Raw genomic sequence first — 19,721 nt, 5'->3', positions numbered from 1 at the left:
CATAGATTGTTTATTGGTAGAAAATCTTGGATGTGCGGTTGGAACCTATTCCAACTTTGTCTCCAAGTAAGTTGCTACACTAGATTGATTTGGTGATTCTCGATTATTTGTATCCCTCTGACGGTCTTGCGAGTGGGGTCCGTGTGCCAAGAACACAGGTGTTAGCATAAAATCGACCAACGCAACCAAAGCGGGATTCAACTTTCAATGAGCAATAAATTCTTTGTGATACAAAGAGCTGTGTGAGCAATTTGTAAGAAATTGTGTATGACTGATTTCAGCTCAAGGTTTATATGTCACTTCTTTATTTTAAAACATGTTGTAACATTCCGTTACCAATGGAACTGAGAATCTGGATTATTATTTCTTGATTATGTTTTAAAAAAGCAAAGAAAGAAAACAATATAGGAAACAATTATATAGATATAGATAGATAGATAGATATAAAATTATTAAGTTTATTGCAATGTATTTGTATTAATTTCTTTCTGTTAAAAAAAAAAGATAAAAAATTCTCGTAGTGATTGAGCGAATACAAAAGAAAAAATCCTTTGCATTAAAGTTAGAGGTCAAGGTTATAGCGTGTGGGACTTGGCTACTCTGCTCGTGCGTTCTCCTCGCGGTTTGGGTTGCGAATTGTTCCCTAGCTTTGGTGTGGCGTGGATCGACTGTCTCTTCCTTAGATGTTGAGCCCTATGGTGAATGGAGACATGTTGGGCTTCGTTGTTTCAGTCCATTCTTTCGAAAGAATTATTTTGTTGGAGTATTAAGTGATGGTTTTGACTGTGAAGTGAAGAATAAAAAAAAGGTGAAGTCAAGATACATTGCTCTGTGAAATGAGAATTATCCAAGTTGAAAAATGTGTGCTAATATTGCAACTTACGACTTCCTTACTTATTAGGAGTCACGTTTTGTGTAGGAAAGAAGAAACGTCAAAGAAAACATACTTGGATAATATTTCTTAAAATGTTAAGATCAGTGACATTAAAATGTGGAATATCAAACAAAGTCTTGTTGTAGTTCTCATATATTAATTTTGTGGAAGAAATTCGGTTTATTTTCTGTTTAGCGTCCCATTTAGGGAGTCGCATTAAAGAGTGCTTTTCAGAATGGGAATAAAGCTGTATACCTCACTACACCTAAATTATTCTTCTAAATTTACTGAGAGTCAAAGTACACGACTCACCACCAGTGGGCGGAGATTAAAGGTAAAATTTACAAATTAGACAAAAGATGAGTGAATTATAATTAATTATAGAACGTCCTTGTCAGTGTTTCTCTGTCTGTGTGAGTTGTGTCATTGCTAAAGCCCGGCATTAATGGCAAAATCCCATAAGTACAATTATTGAAATTTTCATCATATTTTCAGGGAAAGTGCAATTTCACAATTTAGAAGCAATTTGTTGCCATTGTCACAGGTTTTCTCTTCAACTACTCTTTATTTACTCATGAATGACAGCGTACCACAGATCTGAGTCGCTCTTATCTGGTCAAGCGATCTCGGTGTCTGATAATAACTGGTCTATTACCGTTGGAATGTGACAAGTGGACAGGGCTTGCCCAAGTGGGACCAGTCCGAAAAAACCCACCGGTTTTTTTCGGGTTGGACCCACCTGAAAAAAAAAAAAAACACTTTAAAACCTATCTGGGGTTTTGACCTTTTTGTTAGTATATTATTGGTACAACTAAGGTAATCACATTGAAAGTGATTTTTATCAGATTTTAGACTTTCCTTGCACGAATCAGATGCTTTCACGTTAAGGTATAAAACAAAAATTCACCATAAGACCTTTATAAAGTTCCGAATGCACTGCATGAATTAAAAAAAAAAAAAAAAAAAAAAAAAAACACCTTAGATTGAGATAGTTATAGAACAAATTAATGTATGGATTATGCTTATAGCCTATTTGAAGTAAAATATGCAATTTTGTACTTTAGAAAATACTTTCCGTGAACAGTGGGCTCGGCGACACCGAGGGACATTATCCCGTATACGTTTGACGGTTTAAGGCCATAGGTGCCGGTACTAATAGTAAATATGTGAATACATTAGTAAAACTATTAGTATTATTTGTTACGTCTGATGTAAAAAACAAGTATTCTTCAGTAAAATTTGGTTTTCCAACAACAGTTTCCTTCAGGCATTTGTTGCTACTCTTCAAATAAGCATTCTGTAGAATCAACACCAGCAATAGCGTAAAAATTGTTGTCAAATTTAAGAAGTTTAATGCTCGGAGTTCTGAAGACAATGTAACGCTTACCATTTCAAGTACTGAATTCAAATTTCCGTACTAGTGGAAGTTTTGATGTACAGTAAAGAAACCTGTATTTTTCGGAAAAAAATCCGCCTTGTGAAAAAAGCGCTCTGGAAATTTCCGCAATTGAACACAGAAGCATCGGAAATGAATACTTCAACAATAAAGCCATTTATTTTACGCTGGAAGATGTTTATTTCATATAAAACATTTTGAAACATTTATTTATTCCATACAACATGAATTGTATCTTTGTTTTAAATTAATAGACTCATGACTTGATCTACATTTGTTCGTTTGTCTGCCGAACGCTTGACTTGATCTACATTTGTCATTGCTAAGCAGTTAGCATACGCGTCTTCGGCGTGGGAGACACGGGTCCGATTCCCGGCGGGAGCTAATGTGGTTCGGATTCCACGTTAATTAGTAGGTCCCATCTCATAATTTCGCTGCTGAAAGGGACCTTAAACACAAAATCAACTCAACTCGTTTGTCTGCCTTTACCACACACACTACAGGGTACAATTTTCGGTTTTTTAAGTTAAAATTTTCCGAGCATTTTCCGAGTTTAATTTCCCACTCTAAATTTCTTGTATAGATTTTGGTGGCATACCAACGTAAAATTTCAAAATGGCGGCCATATTTTTAAAATAGCGAGTGTCCACATCACAAAGCGCAATTTTCAGTCTCTTAAGTTGAAATTTTGACGGTGGAAGTACGAGATATGCTAAATTTGCTGTATTGATTTTCTCGGCGATCCAATGTAAAATTTCAAAATGGCGACCAATTTTTTTTTAAAAACAGCAGTGGGTAGAAAATTGTTGCAAGCAGTGACAATGACAATCTTAAAATATAAATCACATGTTAATACTTTTACTCCAAAAAAATTGATATATTTAAAAAATAATAATAATAATAAAACCCGAGAAAACCCATATGGGCCCAGGTGGGTTGGATTTTTTCAAAAAAGCCTCGGTTTTTTCAAACCCTGCAAGTGGAGGAGCGAGGATGCTAGTGCGTATTCAGTTCTTGGAATTTTGAAGAAATGTTCGGTTCTTGGAATGACAAACGAAGATGTTTACTTTCAAGAAGTGTAAAAATCGTTTCTCGAGGGAGCCATTTGTAAAAATCATTGTCGAGGTAAAGTCATTGACTCGAGAGAGAGCCAATTTAAACTAATTAAAATTTCCAATATCGGGCTTCCGAAGACGAAAGAAAAAAATCTAAATTTTTATTGACCGTATTCCTGAAGATGACTCCCTGTCACGACCTTTACTTCAATAAAGAGAGTAGATAACGAAGTTAGAAGGAAGAATAACAGAAGAAAAGGAGAAGAAAAGATAGGAGGGAAAGAGAGGAAAAGATCAAAAAGAAAGGAAGAAGAGTAGAAATATTAGAGGATTTTCTTTCCGTATCCTTGTATTGCATACCGCTCATACCACTCTGACCTGGATCCAGGTAACTATGCAATTTTGAGTTACCCAAACCCAGTCCATTTTATAAGGAGTGGCAATTGTTTACCTTTAAATTATATATAAACTGGTATATTTACTTAAATTCCGGTAATACTTTGAGTTGCTCAAATTAAATAACTATATATATATATATATATATATATATATATATATATATAGTTATCTTGGAAAAACAATTTAAACAGAACGTTTCACTGGCTTTAGCTTATTCTTCGATGTTAGCTTGCCTTTCAGAGCCATATCAAACTAGAATCTACGTTATCACCTTGACTACGACTATGGTGCGTTTCATAAACATTCACATATATTTATACATATAATTACTGCACTTAATATCACAAGACAACACTAGTACCTAAAATAAAAAAAAAATCCATCTACAAGCACACACACACTTACGCGCAGGACGATGTTATTTTTTAAAGGAAAAAAAAAAGGAATCATTCTATCTAACGTTTTGAGTACATTTATTGTACAAATCATAAAGAAAGAAGAAAAATGGGAAACATATATTCAGTAGTAAATAAATTCAAGGAGCAGACCAAAAATCACAAGAATTGATCATTACAAAATTATAGGTTACACTATATATTCGGATAAATGTTCAAAACAAGATAAGGTAAAATAAAATTACAAATATAAATATATATATATGTGATGAAACGAAATAAAACAAAAAAAAAAAAAAAAGGGTAAATTTTACTTGGAATGAGTTCGTCTCTCGTGTTATTATTAATTTCACTTCTTAAAGCGCACGTTCACTGCACCATGTTAGGTGTCCTTGCACTAAAGTGCATATTTCTTAAATTAAATCCTTGCACAGAAGTTCACCTTACTTGACCCCTTGTACTACAGGAGTTTGCGAGCGTTCATTAAAAGACAACTTATGTTCACGTGGTGTTTCTATTACACCTTTCTAAAACATTTCGAGTGGATATTTTCATACATTATCCAGTTTTTCCACTACTTAGTTCAAATCGGTTTAATTTTTCTAAAGTTACATCCAAGTCTCAAATTGAAATACACTACAAAGTTTATTAATTATCGTAACGTCATAATCGTTCACCTGAGTTACAGGAACATAGGAAGGAAGGAAGTTTCAAATAATTAATGGAAAACAAATTGGTTGTATCAATTGAAGAGATTAGGATTCTTTCTCCAAATTCAGTTGCTTAATCTCGCACTTTTAGATCTTAATTTCCGTCGCACTGTGACCACGATTACACAAAGGCGAAGATGATTTGGTAATTTCATACTGGGATGGATCTAAAATATGGAGGCTAGGAAATTCCATTGAACATTCATCACTATTTTAACCTGCCCTTTGACATGCTTCATGCTATTACATACATATAGGGTTTAGTTTGCGACACAGGGTTTATATTTTCCGACACAAAGGATTCACATGTAATATGGCATAGTGCTTTACATTCTACGACATACAATGACTAACTACGTGCAACATATTTATGAAAATTATGGCAAACACACACCGGCGGGGTAGGTGAAGACCCTTTAACACATTCACATATATTATTAATATTCACTAATATTTTCATCATATACATTTTACTTATATTTACTTTACTTTTTATTTTACGTCAATTACCCCATTTCAATAACTTTCAAGCTTCATTACTCATTGCCACACATTAAATATAGTTACGTAGTTAAAATCACAACAAACATTTCAAAAAGGCAATATATTAACGAATCCTTAATTGTTCTCTAAATAAGTTACTCAAAATTTTATGGCAGGTATTACAGAGGTTTTAGATTCTCATGGTAATCGTGGAAACAAAAGTGAAATTAAATTAAAAAAAAAAAGACGGAATTTTCAATAAACAATTGGTAGGCCTGTACTATGTGAAAAAAAAAAAAAAAAAAAGGGTCTCATACCGTACGATCGATCTCAAACACAATTGGCCAAAACTAGTTGCATAAAGCTTCGTTGGTATTCGATAAGAGCAAATAACCTTACAAGTTCTGTCTGTCAATGTCTCAATTGAATGTTCCAAGTTAACTCTGCGTATGAACGATTTCATAATCAAATACAAGAATGTAAAATTAAAAAAAGAAAAATATAAAATAAAATAAAAAGGGGGAGGGGAGGGTTAAAAAAACAACACGTAAATAGAAAAGTGCAAGAAAGCAAATTAAACGAGAGAGAGAGAAGGGTCGTTAAGTGATAAAAGAACCAAAAAAAAGGGTACGACAAGTGTCGATTTTAGGCCGAAATTTATTTCTATTTTTTCGAAACGGGGCGGGCTTAAATAACGCCACGCTGGGGTGTCTTCTGATCGGAAAGTTTCGCAAGTCCGTGCCCAGATCAATACATTTATAGGGAGAAAATAGTCCCCATAAATGTATTAATACTCACCGTATCCGGCCCAACCAATCAGAATTACGAACGGTCTAGCCGTAAGGTTAGTTAGGTCTATGTTTTGGAAATTTCTAAAACAACAAAAAACTGTTCGATATCCCAACGACAAAAGTATGAAGTAAGATAATAGAGATTTTAAAGAGACTATATTCAAAGGGGGTAACCAAAGTAAAAATAATAAAAAAAAAAAAAAAAATTTAAATTGTACTAACGAGTTGTTTGCCAAATTCTCATTAGTGGCTCCCAGTACACAAGGACGCCAACCTTGAAGTGTCGTGTAAATTTCCATGCTATCTAATATTAAATTAAGGAAATTGAAGATATAACGGGGGGGGGGGGGGGGAGGGGAGAACGACACTCTGGTATGGAATTTACATATACACAATAAAAATGATTTCAATATTATACACTCTTGTCCCCTCCTTCACTGGTGAACCTTAATAATTTTTTTAAATTCGACTGGCGCTTGAGAAAGAGAAGAAATTTTTTAAAAAATCCGGGACTAACTCACATTAATTCAGGTTTTTTTGGATTAGTTAGTCACCTCGGTTGTATTACTTTCATGAATTAGTTACTTTAATCCGTAGCTAAATATAAGCTATTCAACATTTATCGGTATCTGTAATAAATTTTACTAAGAAAACCAATTCGTCGCCACCTTGAACCTTTCACAGCTATTTCTATCTGTTCACGCTTCGATTTCTTAGTCCATGCCATTCATAAACAGAACTCGAGTCAACAACTATTATGAATTTATTTGTACAAGGCAAACTCAATAGCCTAACTTAATACAACACTTGTTTCATGTGAGTTTGCAATGTGAGAGCCAGTGGTCAAGTGTTTCCTATCTAACGATGAATATTTAATAGGAGGTCAAGTAGCTCAATTATATCTCTAGTGGCAAAATTCACTTGGCACAAGTATACTTTGGGGTGGTCATTTACATTAACAACGACTCATTTTAAAAATTCTATTTACTTATTATCGCGACGACTCACATTTAAAGCACACCCAGTCATTAATATAGCCATTTACACCACTATCAATCCATATATTAACTACCCCTAACCTACATTTACAGTACTCTTTTAATAAATCCTCTACTCAAGTCAACATATTCGAGGAAATACAATCGACCAATGGCTAGTACAAATCAAACTCCCATGAACCCAAACACTTGTATCCGTAACATATCGAATTCGTGTTTACCTTACGTAAATTTTTAGTAATATGAAAATTTTAACTATTTGGCTGAATAACTCTGTACGCATACTTTACTAGAATTCAATCCCAATTATTCTTAACAAGCGGGTAGATAAAACAACACGAGAGAATGTCTGTTTATAAAGTGACTGAAATAGTTTTTATGCTGTTAAGGTTCTAAGATACGGACTAGTAAGTTCTGTTAACGCCAAAAGCGAAGTTGAAATTTTGCAATTACATAATTATTTCGAGTTGAAAGAGGTAAAAATTTGCAAATACCGATTCATGTAAATACAACCTACTAACCTGAAACATTGAAATTACTCCATTTATTGTTATTTTCCGAAAATATAACAATGTTCTCATTTTGGTAACCTCTATTTTCTTAATCAGTCGACGACAATTGACTGACGCTATTTCCCTACTAGAGGGCGCTGTGAAAGCATAAACTAACCTTGTGCTGATAAAAGTTTAAACATTTGAATACTGAATTCCGTACTAAAGCAAGAATAAATTTTAATTTTGTGGTTAAGGTTTTTGTCCAAAAAATGTAAGAAAACAAATAACTAATTGCATAAATATAACACTAAATCGTCCTCAATAATCCACTCACTCACACACACAACTATTCAACTACTGCACCATAATGACATAAATTACATAAAACTACACATGACATAAATACGAGTTACTAATTAGAATCTACATGTATAAATATTTCACTATCCCAATAATATAGCTCTGAATACATAACATAAATATTTAAGATAAATTTAAGGAGGAAAATTTTCGGGGCCCATTGGCCCTAAAGTTCTCACTAAATCATTGTTAAATTCAAGAGGACCTATTAAATTGTCCTGAGAAGATTCCCCCTCCCCCCCTGAAGGAAGAGGAAATCTTTGCAAAATTTACCTACATTGTGAAAATATCCTACATTATGGGAGCGACAAATCAAGATTGATAGAAACCCGGTTCGAAATTTAAGCTGTCATAGTGTCGACCAACTTAGCACACTTCAAATTACAATGCATCATGTTAAAAAAAAATCTCTCGAACAAACACACCGTACAAACTAGGGATTCCTGGTTAAAAAAAAAAAAAAAAACGGAAAATTTTGATAAAAAGAACCAATGACGATGACAAACTCCTAAACCTCCCAGACTTGTCTGTGATAACTAACACTTTTACTCACTGTTTGAAGTATCCAAATTTAGTCCAAATCAATTCCACTCATCTGTCATGGTAACTGAATTCCTTCGAAATCATTAATTTCTTTGCAAAAATAAATTTCAGATTCCAAATATTGTTCACTGAATGCAGGAATATGTTATATTAAACTAATAAAATCTAGGATCGTAACTGTTCCTGAACTATAAAGTATAAAACCGAAATAGACACCAAATTTTATAACGTCACTGCGTCGGAAATGAGATGTTGATCATTCGATGACTGATGATAGAAGACACGATCCACCCTCTCGACCGAGGTGAGCTGAGATCTCTCACCCAATCACGGCCAAGGAAAACACTCGTGACTGACGCTATGATGCTGCAGAAACATCTGGCAGAATTTCTGACTTTTGGGAATCTCAGAAGGTTCTAATTTATTCTATTAATTTTATGATTGGAGGATTCTTTAAGAAAGACTTGTGTGTCTGTTCTGACAGATTGTTTTAAAGAAAAAATTTATAAACCAGATTTTTACCCATTGTTACTGACCAAATAAGGAAATAAACAGAGAAAATTTGATTACCATTTAAGAAAAGAGAAATATTATCAAAAATATAAATTTAGTCTATTTCTTTTAGTTATTATTGAATTATATGAAGAAAAGTTAATTTTTAACGTAAAATGAATAAATTTAACAAATAAATCGAAATTTTCACTATTAAGAGCCATTATTATATAGGGTGTCCCATTTCTAATTTCACCCAAAAAAAAATTATTATACCTAACTGTAATAGGTATATTACAGAAATAGCTAGGTGGGCAGTTATTGTGAATCTTAAGCGTGCGTGATACAGAACTGGTATTTATGTGCGTTTCAGTGTTTCAAGATGCCGAAAGTTGGTCTTTCTAGGCAACAGAAGTTGGAAAAATTTGTGAGTGAGTTCGGGTGTACTATGTTTTCAACAGTCGGTTCTGTACTGTTTTGTAAGTTATGTGAAACTGGTTTTACCTGAAAAGCGTTATTTTGGAACACACCATATAAGCACTGCAAAACACAATTCTGCAAGGACACGCAAATCAGCTGGTGAAAAGGTTTAAAATCATCTTGGAACAGTCACGAATCCCGCTTCGCGTACTAACAGTTTTGCGAATGATCTGTGTGAAGCTCTAATTAACGCGGACATCCCTTTATGGAAGTTAGAAAATGTTTCCTTTAGAAACTTTCTCGAGAAATACACAAAACAACAAGTTCCAAGTGAATCATCTTTGAGATAAACTTACGTTGATAGCGCGTACAACAGAACTATTGACGATATCCGTAAAAGTGTTGCTGACAAAAATATATGGATTTCAATTCATGAAACTTGCGATATTCTAGGACGTTCCATTGCCAACGTTGTTATTGGAACTTTGGGAGAAGAAGGCAAACAAACATTTTTGATTGCATCAGAAGTTCTGGAAAAAGTAAATGGCACGGCAATTGCATAGGTTTTTACAAAATCGCTGAATATTCTGTGGCCAGAATGTGTAAAATACGATAAGGTCCTTCTTTTTTGTCACAGACGGAGCTGCATACATGAAAAGTGTAGCTTAAGGTTCTATTCCCACGTATGCTGCATGTCACCTGTTTGGCACACGCGCTACATAAAATTGCAAAGGAAGTTCGTTCTCATTTTCCTGACGTTGACCTTCTTGAATGTGAAAAAGGTATTTCTAAAAGCTCCCTCGCCAACAAGTGCGTTTCGCGAATTAGCCCCTGAACTTCCGCTTCCACCACAGCCTGTCTTAACGAGATGCGATACATGGATTACAGCTGTTCTCTATTATGCTAACAACTTTGAACCCATCAAAAGAATCATTGATACTGTTGATGAGGATGATGCGTCTTTAATTAAGGTTGCTCAAAGTCTGCTTAAGAAAAATTCCTTGAAAAAGGACAGTCTTCATTGCAATACATTTTGCAAAGTTACCAGATGCTATTGCCAAGCTTTAAAAAAATGAAAAAGCAAAAAAGAAAAGAAACGAAAAAACGAACGAAAGATAGATAGATAGATAGAGACAGAAAGAAAGACTCTCGCTAGTTCTCTGAAAATATTCAATGTTACTCTCAACGATCTGAGTGTTGTACCTGGTGACAAGGGCGAGTACATTCGGCGTTAAGTGTAATCGTGTTGTAAGTTCTAATCGAGATTTGGGAAAATTGAAGGACATCGCTAGTGTTATGGTAGGTGATGCTGATATAACTGTTGACAGTGACATGGATCCTTCCCAAATTACATGTTTTAAGTATGCTCCAGTGACATCTGTAGATGTGGAAAGACCATTTTCACATTTAAAGCAAATTCTTTCTGACAGGAGACGAAGTCTTTCCTTTGAAAATCTTAAAGAGATGTTAATAATTTCAGAACAAAAATATGAAAAACCTTTCGCAAGTGAAAATAAACTGCTAGTGTAGTGTAAAATGACTTCACTTTGGTGTTTCTTGTACTTTGAATGTTTGTGCTAATGTAACCGCGTGTGAATAAATTGTGATAGTGTTTTTAAGTTGTGTTATTGTTTCATTGTTACTACTGAAGAATGGCGAATGAATTGTTAGATGTTGTCCTTCACGGGTTGGGCAAGTTTCCAGAATTTTAAGTGGAAAGTACAAAGTGCAAAATGAAACATTATAGTAAACGACTTATAGCCTATTATAGCTTTTACATATTTTAGTATCTATTTTTCTTCCCAAAGTTCATGACTGCTTATTTATTTTAATATTTTACCTGCCATTTTTGGGTGTTTATTTTGCAATTTTGCCTGTCACTGCATACATTCGATTCAGAATTCAGGCGGTTTAAACCGTTAAGAGATTTCGATTAATTGATAATCCAGTTCATGTGGGGAGAGAGTCTCAAACCCGAAACTTACTAATGTAAACCTTAACCTGTCATGTTTCTTTTAGGTTATATATGTTTTACTGTCTGTTATAGGTCGAATGCGTATACTCTATGAATGTTGAACTAAAGATTAAATTTCTATTTAGTGTAAATTATATAGACGCGGTCCTCAGTTTGTGAACCTGCAGTTAAATTAGAATTCCGAATAGTCAAACGTTTAATATTGCTATTTGAATAGTACTTGCTTGATCTTGGATTAAATGAAACACTTCGTTATGTTAGAATTATCCTCAACCCTATGGCGGAGCCTAATGGTGGCTACAATGACTATAAATTGATGTAGATCATTATCTCCAAGGAAGATTCGAGTTTGGACTGTTCTAAAATTTTGTTATAAGGGCTACCGACACCTATGCTCGGGGTCGAAAAATAAAGTGGAGTAATAATATGTTTTTTGAAGCTATTTTTCATTAAAAACTTCACAACTTGTTAATAATTAAGGAAATAATGAAAATATGTATTATATTTTTCTTTTTTTTTTTTTTTTTAAGGGGGAATGTAACGTAAGGGTAAATTGAGAGCAAAAACTGGTTTGTATTGAAATAGCTGTTACGTCAGCCTATTGTTTGAAGGAAAGAAAGACGTATACAGCTGTCTGGTATATAGGTATGACAGCTATCAATCAGGACACAAGACTAACCTTCGCGGCTGCTTGTCCTGGTGGGAGTTGGCAGTTGTGATTAAGCTTCCTTCAGGGTAGAGTCTCTTGCCTAGATTTGACAGCCTTCATGATTCGACTCGGTTTAACAAGATTTAATTGAAATTAGCTTAGTATTGGACAGTTCTTTTTTTAAAGTTGTTTTCGGCGAGGAATGAAAAGGGACAATGAAGTTAATTTAAAAGTTAAAATCTCTTTGTTATATGAATTCGTAGTGACATTAATAATTCAGCAATTGTCTGAGTTTTTCTTCGTTGGATCTAATGGTACAGAGTTAACGAGAGCAATTCCTAGAAGCCCTGGCAGCAGTAAGCACGATAAGTAAACGCAGATAGAACTTCCTTGTCTGCGTTAATTAAATGTTGCCCGGTTGTGTCATGGTTTTCCATTCGGTTGATTAGATTCTGCTTGGGAAAATCCGATCAATCGAAAGCGGAAAATTAAGAAACCCAAAATTTGTTCACAAAATATTTTCCGGTTAGTTGAACATTCATAGCTTTCTGGAGAGCATTTCTGGATTTTTTTTTTTTTTTTTTTAGTTGAAAGAAAGAAAAAAAATAGAATAAGAGTGATCATTATTGAGAATTTTGAACCCATTTTGAATAAGCAGTTAGTGCTTTGAATGGGGGTGGTCGAATTTATAACTGATGTAACAGGGAAATGAATATTAAATTTCTTGTTTGAGGATTAAGTATTGCATTGTTACTACCCGAAATAAATAAATGACACATGTAACCACATTACTCTCAAGAAAAGGAAAGTAATTATGCTTTCAGATTTTTTTTTTTTTTTTTTTTTCATTAAGGTATGGTTTCAGTTAGCGCACTGTTATTCGTAAATAAGTTGAGATTTATTTTCACAAAAAAATTATTTTACTAACATGTTCATTCCTTTAAGGCTTCCATTACTTAGATGTCTTCCGGTGCAAATAAAGTTTGAGAGTTCCAAGACCAGACATAATCCTGGCTGAAAAGGCGCCAATATCTGTTACCACCCAGAAATAAATAAAAGAAAATGTAACTCATGCATCTGACTTGTGTATTGTATGACGTTCACCTTCCCTTGATTGAAGTGTGCCCAAATGCATTGCAAGTTTAACCAGTCACAAACCTGTTTTGACCTCCACAGAAGTGCGCCTGGCAACCCACAAAACATTCGTACACTCCACTATCATGTGGGAACGCTGAACTCAAAAGGGGTCATGTGTGAAAAAAAAAAAAAAATCTGCGCAACGACCGAAAGAAAAAAAAAATAAAAATAATTAAGAATTTGGAAAAAGTTGTTATGTCCACTTTTGATTTCCCCTCAAACGTTATCTGTACCGCTTCACTTTCTGTTGATCCTATTCTCCGTAATTATTACAGAACCTTGTTACTGAATCTACCCTTGTACCATTTTTGTTCAAACAGCCCCTAGATTCCCTAAACTATTGGGTTTTCTCTGTATTTATTTGAAATTAAATTTTAGGTTTCAAATTTTATCTATTTAATTGGTATCTCAAGAAAAATTAAATAATAAAAAAATAATGTAATGTGTACAGTTATGCTACATTTCTCTGGTTATGCTGCACAGCATGTTCATCTTCAATATCTGCATTATATTTACTATGTTAAACATTACTACGTATTCTATTACCGCAGAAAATCAAAAATATTCATTTTACAAAAGTTTGCTTAATATCTTACAAATCCACCTTCGTATTACATCGTCCCTGTTACTTACGTTAAAATCATTATTCTTCATCAATAAGCTTTCAGTTTTATATTTTTAATGCAGGGAATTAAACACCCTGTCCCTTCATGTTTTGTGTGCTATATTACTTATTTTGGCACAAATTATTATTATTCATTACAAATTAATTAAGCAGGAATACTCAACTGCTATGTCAATATTCATTACATATTCGCACAAATCAACATTGCATCCTTACCCTAACTTAACCTACACACAAGTACATACACAAACAAAACACAAAAATCACATTATATGTATCGGCACATATTAAGCATAGGGACGTGCAAGAAAGCGAAACGGATATCTTTACCCTAGTCTATTTTCCATCATTTTCTTCTAATTTAGCGTTTAAAAAAAATCTTTCAAGGTGAACAGCAAACTTTTTTTTTTTTAAATATCGAAGACGGGATACGAACTCCGTACCATCAATGGCGTGGTGCAACTGTACACACAAATATATATTTTCCATTTCTTTTGAGAGTGTATAAAATAATAATGAACTATAGGTATTTCAGAACGCGTCACTACCGAATTCTCATTTTTTACTTTGTATGTATCATTACGGTACTACCTAGTTAATTTGGTACATGTTTATATAAAAAAAATGTTGTGCAAGCCTAAAGAGAGAGATCGAAATTCCTATGGATTTATTTACCTTCTACATCGCATACTGAAGTAAGATACTGTACATGATATGTAAATTTTGATAACTCCCCTTTTCCAAAGAGAAACTGTTTTGGTTTACATGTGAATGCTCGAAAAGCAGCTCTATAGGGAACGAGGTTATTACTCACACATCGTGCAAATGGTGGCTATCACTAACAATCATTTCTTGATCGTCAAACTGTACTATGGAGTAGAATGAATTTGGTTCACTAACCTGGTTTTCTGTTTACACTTTCCAAACAATCACTATACTCACAACTTCGAATACCAATTTTCAGGTCCAATTTCACACTAAAAAGAGGGTCTGGGTTCCATTCTTTCCACCGAACATCGAACCTGAACAATAGGATGATTGGGCTTCACTTCCACTTGCAGGTATTAACATTCCAGATTTCTGGCTTCGACGCACGGTTCCTTCTATAGACACTTGGATATGTAAATATATATATATATATTTTCTTAATCGTTCGCTCTCTACTGTTCGCTATCCGCGAACAAAACGGTAGTTTCAAAAAATAGTCTTCATCAGAAGATACCAATTCATCACAACAGTTACTCCGCCATGAGGCCTACAGCATCGAAGCACCAACTTCCTATTCTGTCCTCGTTTCGTTCCGTCACTGTCTTTTTATGTTTTTTTATGACCACTTTTAACACTCACCACTTTGGTTTCTTTTCTAAACTAATTTTTTCTTCGAATAATCCCAAAATCTTTTGTATTTCGCCAAAAATTGTTCACACTGATAAATTCGTGTCATCCACTATGGATGCTACTTTTCAAGGTGTCTGTCTCACAAAGATTTTGAGTTTAACATCCCGTTTAGCAGCGAGGCTATATGAGACGTGGACCTACTGATTAACGTGGAATCCGAACCACCTGAGCTCCCGCCGGGAATCGAACCCTGTCTCACAAAGAAGATTACGTGGATTGGCTGATAAATCTCAACAATAACAGGATGAGTAAATCGTGATTTGAGATGAAAAATACCGACCAATTAACTTTTGACACCTGATAATTCCTCGTTTACGTCAGATGATGCATGTAGAAGAAAGAAATGTTCGATTTAAAGGAATTTTTGAGAATTTATGTTAAGATGGCCGAAAGTATAGAAATTAGAAATTACTAAAATTTACGTAGAAAAATTATAAAATTCTTATAGATGATTTCTAACTGCAAAATTCGATAGAAAAATGTTCTGAAGACATGAAAAACGCTGAAATACGAAGTTTTTACCACGAAAAATCATAAAACACAAGAAAATATACAAAATACACAAAAATCAATATACTACAATTCTACGAACTAACTTAACCAAGATACATTTTTCCTGTTGACACGAAATACGACCAAAATTTAAACCAGAAAATACACACCTATCTACAGTACCTAATTTATTTATATATATAGGGTGTTCCAAATTTTTCCGTCACATGATACCTGTCATTTTGGGAGGTATCAGCATAAATATTCAATTTTTGTTAATTGGATAAAGAACTCTTAGTACACGTAATTTTAATAATTAGTAAATTGTTAAAATTTAAATTAAAGTCAATATGAAACTAAAATTGTATTTTTGTATTGTTTCTAGCTAAGGCTGTTTTCGTTACGAAATTTCTATTTGATTTAGCAGAAGGTTATTCTTTTGCGATAAGTTAAATTGAAAATTGAATGGAGACCTGATTTGATGGATTATTGGCATTCGATACATGAGTAATTTAAATCGCTGGAAATTTTAGAACCAGTATTGAATATACGTTACTTGAATTTGTTCACTTAATTTTGGATAATTGTGATACATTTTTAAGACGAAAGTTGAGTTTAGTTTTATGCTGTTAGTTTCCACTATTCCCGATTGTGTTTTGATGTATTTGAACTTATTTAAAAATTAGAGTGGAAATTAATTAAAATATTGGAGGTATTTGAATTGGTGACCGCAATGTACGGAATTGTGGTGATTTCTATTATTTATTAACCCTTTGGGGATCTTATGGTACATTTTGTACCATACGCGTTTTTCATGGTACATTGCGTTATTTCTCTTCTATTTGAGCTTTTTCGTCCGGTTTTTTTTTTTTTTTTTTTTTTTTTTTTTCAAGTCCAGAGACATTGTAGAAGACATTACGTATGGTTTCAGACCGTCCTGCGTCTAGACATGGGAGGTGATGACGTCATAAGTCAAAAATTTATTTTCTCATTTTCTAAGCCTATGTTCAATATTTTTTGGCGGGCTTATTTTTCTACGTAGAAGATTGAAATTTTGCACAAACATTCAGTCCACCGAGTACTATTTACCAGATTTTTTGTTCCGATGTCAGTGCTAAAACAGGGGGGAACCAGAGGGGCAAAGGGGTAAAAATAGGGATTTTTTACCCCAAAAATCCCGTATTTCGTCATTTTCCCGCCAAAAAAAACATGATAGGACCACGTGAGTCATACCGTCTGAAAGGCCGTTCCATTCTGAAAAGAACGACGGTCGAATTATTATTCTAGGGTAACTAGGGCCGTCTCAGTGAATTTTTAGCTAAATATACTTCTGTATAGGGTAAAAGTGGGGCATGGTAGGGAAATTTTTTCTGGCGGGCCTATTTTTACACGTAGAAGATTGAAATTTTGCACAAACATTCAGTCCACCGAGTAGTATTTACCAGAAGTTTTTTCCGATTTCTGCGTAAAAACAGGGGGGTCCAGAGGGGCAAAAGTTGAAAAAAGGGAAATTTTGCCCCAAAAACTCCCTTTTTTCAGGAATTTCCCGCCTTAAATACATGATGGAGACATGTGAATGGTACCGCCTGAAAGGCAGTTCTATTCAGAAGATAATATGGGCGACACATGACCCTAGGGTAATTAGGGATGTCTCAGGATTTTTCCCCCTGAGATCATAGTGTTTTATGATGATTTGGGGCATTGTGGGAATTTTTGATAAAAATTCTCCCGCCCTTACTATTCAAGATAGAAACTTGAAATTTGGCACAAACATTCAGTATACCAAGTACTATTTATGATATTTTTAGATGGCTACGATCACACAGGGGGGGTCCAGGGGGGGCCAAATTTCGAGAAAAATTTTTTCCCTCCGAAATTTTCACTTTGACATTTTTTTCCGCTTCTGGTATATGGTATGAGCATGCAAATGGTACCATTTGAAAGCCAGCTCTATTCTGAAGTGAATGAGGTATGAACCATGATCCTAGGATAAATAGTGACGATGCAGTAGCTGCTCGACTGAAAGTCTCAAAAATAGCCCAAAAACACAAGATCTCCAAAGGGTTAACACTGTAAAGCGACCATCCACATTCCGTTTGCGTTTCTGTAGCTTCTTAAGACTATGGATTCTTGAGCTAAATTTAAATCGTAGACGGAACAGGAATGGAACGTAACAAATTAAAAACTTAATCACAACTCCACCACAAATTTCACCATTCAACCAATGTTGTCTCCACTCACAATAATTGTCGTTTTTCAATACTGTCCTGGTTGTTACTTTGAATTTTTATAGTAATATTTTGACGGTCAGAAATTAATTTATTGGAATTGTATTATTTATTGTAAATTATCGCCTGAAAAAAATCTGATATTGTTCGATGAATAATATACTTAATAATTATAATATTTATTTGTGTTCGAATATTTTGAAATCTAGATGTGTTGCAGCGATTCATGATGGTTTCATTTCCCTACTAGTTATTGGTTGTAGTGTAGCAGTAGTGTTAGATTAACAATTAATAATTTTTAACATTTGTTTGGGATTTCTTTGTTAATGTATTTGAAATTGTTATAATTATTGAACTATTTAAGTACACTGCCTCAAATAAGTTTTTGATACAATTAAATATATCTGAGCGTGCAGAGATGGTCAGAATCAATATTGAAGACGAAGATGATCGTCTGAATTTGATAACTTTAGATCAGACGGGGTTTCCAGCCGAAAATAGTTTCAGTAGAGCGTCTATGAGTTTGACCCTCTCCAAAATAATCTCTTTCAGGTTGATGATGGTACGGGGATTTTCCCAGCTAATTTATTTGATAATTATCAAGTACGTGGAGGTATAATTTAGAGAAGCCATATTTAACTAATGTCAGTCGTGTTGTATTATCTCGGACACAAGTAAACTTAGGATGTGAATTAGAGCACAAGAATGAATGCTTGTTACAGTAGTCAGAATTATTTCCGAATGCCAAATACGAGGGAGGTCGGTTTTCAAATTTCAGAAGACAGCTTAGAATTAGGAAATAGACGTAGAATAAATAATAATTTTGCTCGATTCTCTATTATAAAAAGGTTTCTTCTATCAAGAATTCAACCCTAATAGGAATGTACAGAACTGAGTGGCCATTACCTCATGATTACAATTATTTTAGCTCACCTCCAAGAAATAGGTTAGAGAATATTAATGCTCCTGTTGAGTCTACAGAACCTAGAGTTACTGCAAAAAATATTGATAAACATGCTTTTCAAAAACTACATGAGTCATTAGAAATCAGATTAAAAGATTTTAGCTAGATGGTGAGGTGATTTTGAGTTCTACGTCCCGTTCAGCAGCGAGGCTATATGAGACGTGGACCTACTGATTAACGTGGAATCCGAACCACATGATTTTAGCTAGATGGGAAACATAGTTTAATAATATTTGAAATAATGAGATTTTTAGAAAAAAATAGTTGACGAATGTTGTTACCTTGTTGCCATATTATAGTGTGTTATTGTCAAAGAGCGAGGGTCAGTTCCAGTTGGAAATACAAGCCCTTAGTGTAAATGTTCCGTAGGAAGCATTTAGATCTAAGATAGTTGACAAATTTATAACCGATAGTATAAAGCATTCTTTAATTTCGGAAAGAATTTTTCGTAAACAGAAACTTAATGAAATAATAGATCAATATGTAGAAAATATTTTTCAGCTGTTGTACTGAATTTTGGTGCTAGCGAACCTCAGTTAATTAGAATTATTATGGACGAAATGAATCCATCAATTACATTTAATTTTTTTTATTCTCAAATTTTTTATTGCTATGATATTTTCATATTTTTTTACTTGACATTTCTTTACAGAAAGATAAACAGTAAATTCTGAACAATTAGTTATAAAAGGAAAACTTTTTCTAATAATTTTCCAGGAGGTAATGTACCTAAAATGGAAGCCACATTTCCTCGCTGAACTGCTATGCTGATACGTTGTATCAGAAAAGTAGTAGCCCGCTTGTCACCAGTAAGGTGTGCAATACGTTGACCTACTTCTTTGA

General features: G+C 33.9%; 1 protein-coding gene across 4 annotated transcripts in view; it reads right to left on the bottom strand.

Annotated features, from left to right (window-relative positions):
- ave (sterile alpha motif domain-containing protein aveugle) overlaps positions 1 to 15,073 on the bottom strand; it is a 50,898-nt gene extending 35,825 nt beyond the window's left edge. For 2 of the 4 annotated variants that reach the window (XM_081728660.1, XM_081728659.1), the window contains exon 1: positions 14,697 to 15,073. The gene's annotated coding sequence lies outside the window, so the exon portion shown is untranslated. Of the gene's footprint in view, positions 1 to 14,471; positions 14,496 to 14,696 lie in introns of those variants that run through there. The other 2 variants (XM_081728661.1, XM_081728662.1) reach the window with 2 other exon arrangements.
- Between the last annotated feature and the right edge of the window lie 4,648 nt (positions 15,074 to 19,721).

This window comes from Thermobia domestica, chromosome 10 (genome assembly GCF_964235325.1).
Source record: "Thermobia domestica chromosome 10, izTheDome1.hap1.1, whole genome shotgun sequence".
In the NCBI taxonomy this organism is placed as follows: domain Eukaryota; kingdom Metazoa; phylum Arthropoda; class Insecta; order Zygentoma; family Lepismatidae; genus Thermobia; species Thermobia domestica.
This window is presented reverse-complemented; position numbering and strand designations above follow the sequence as displayed.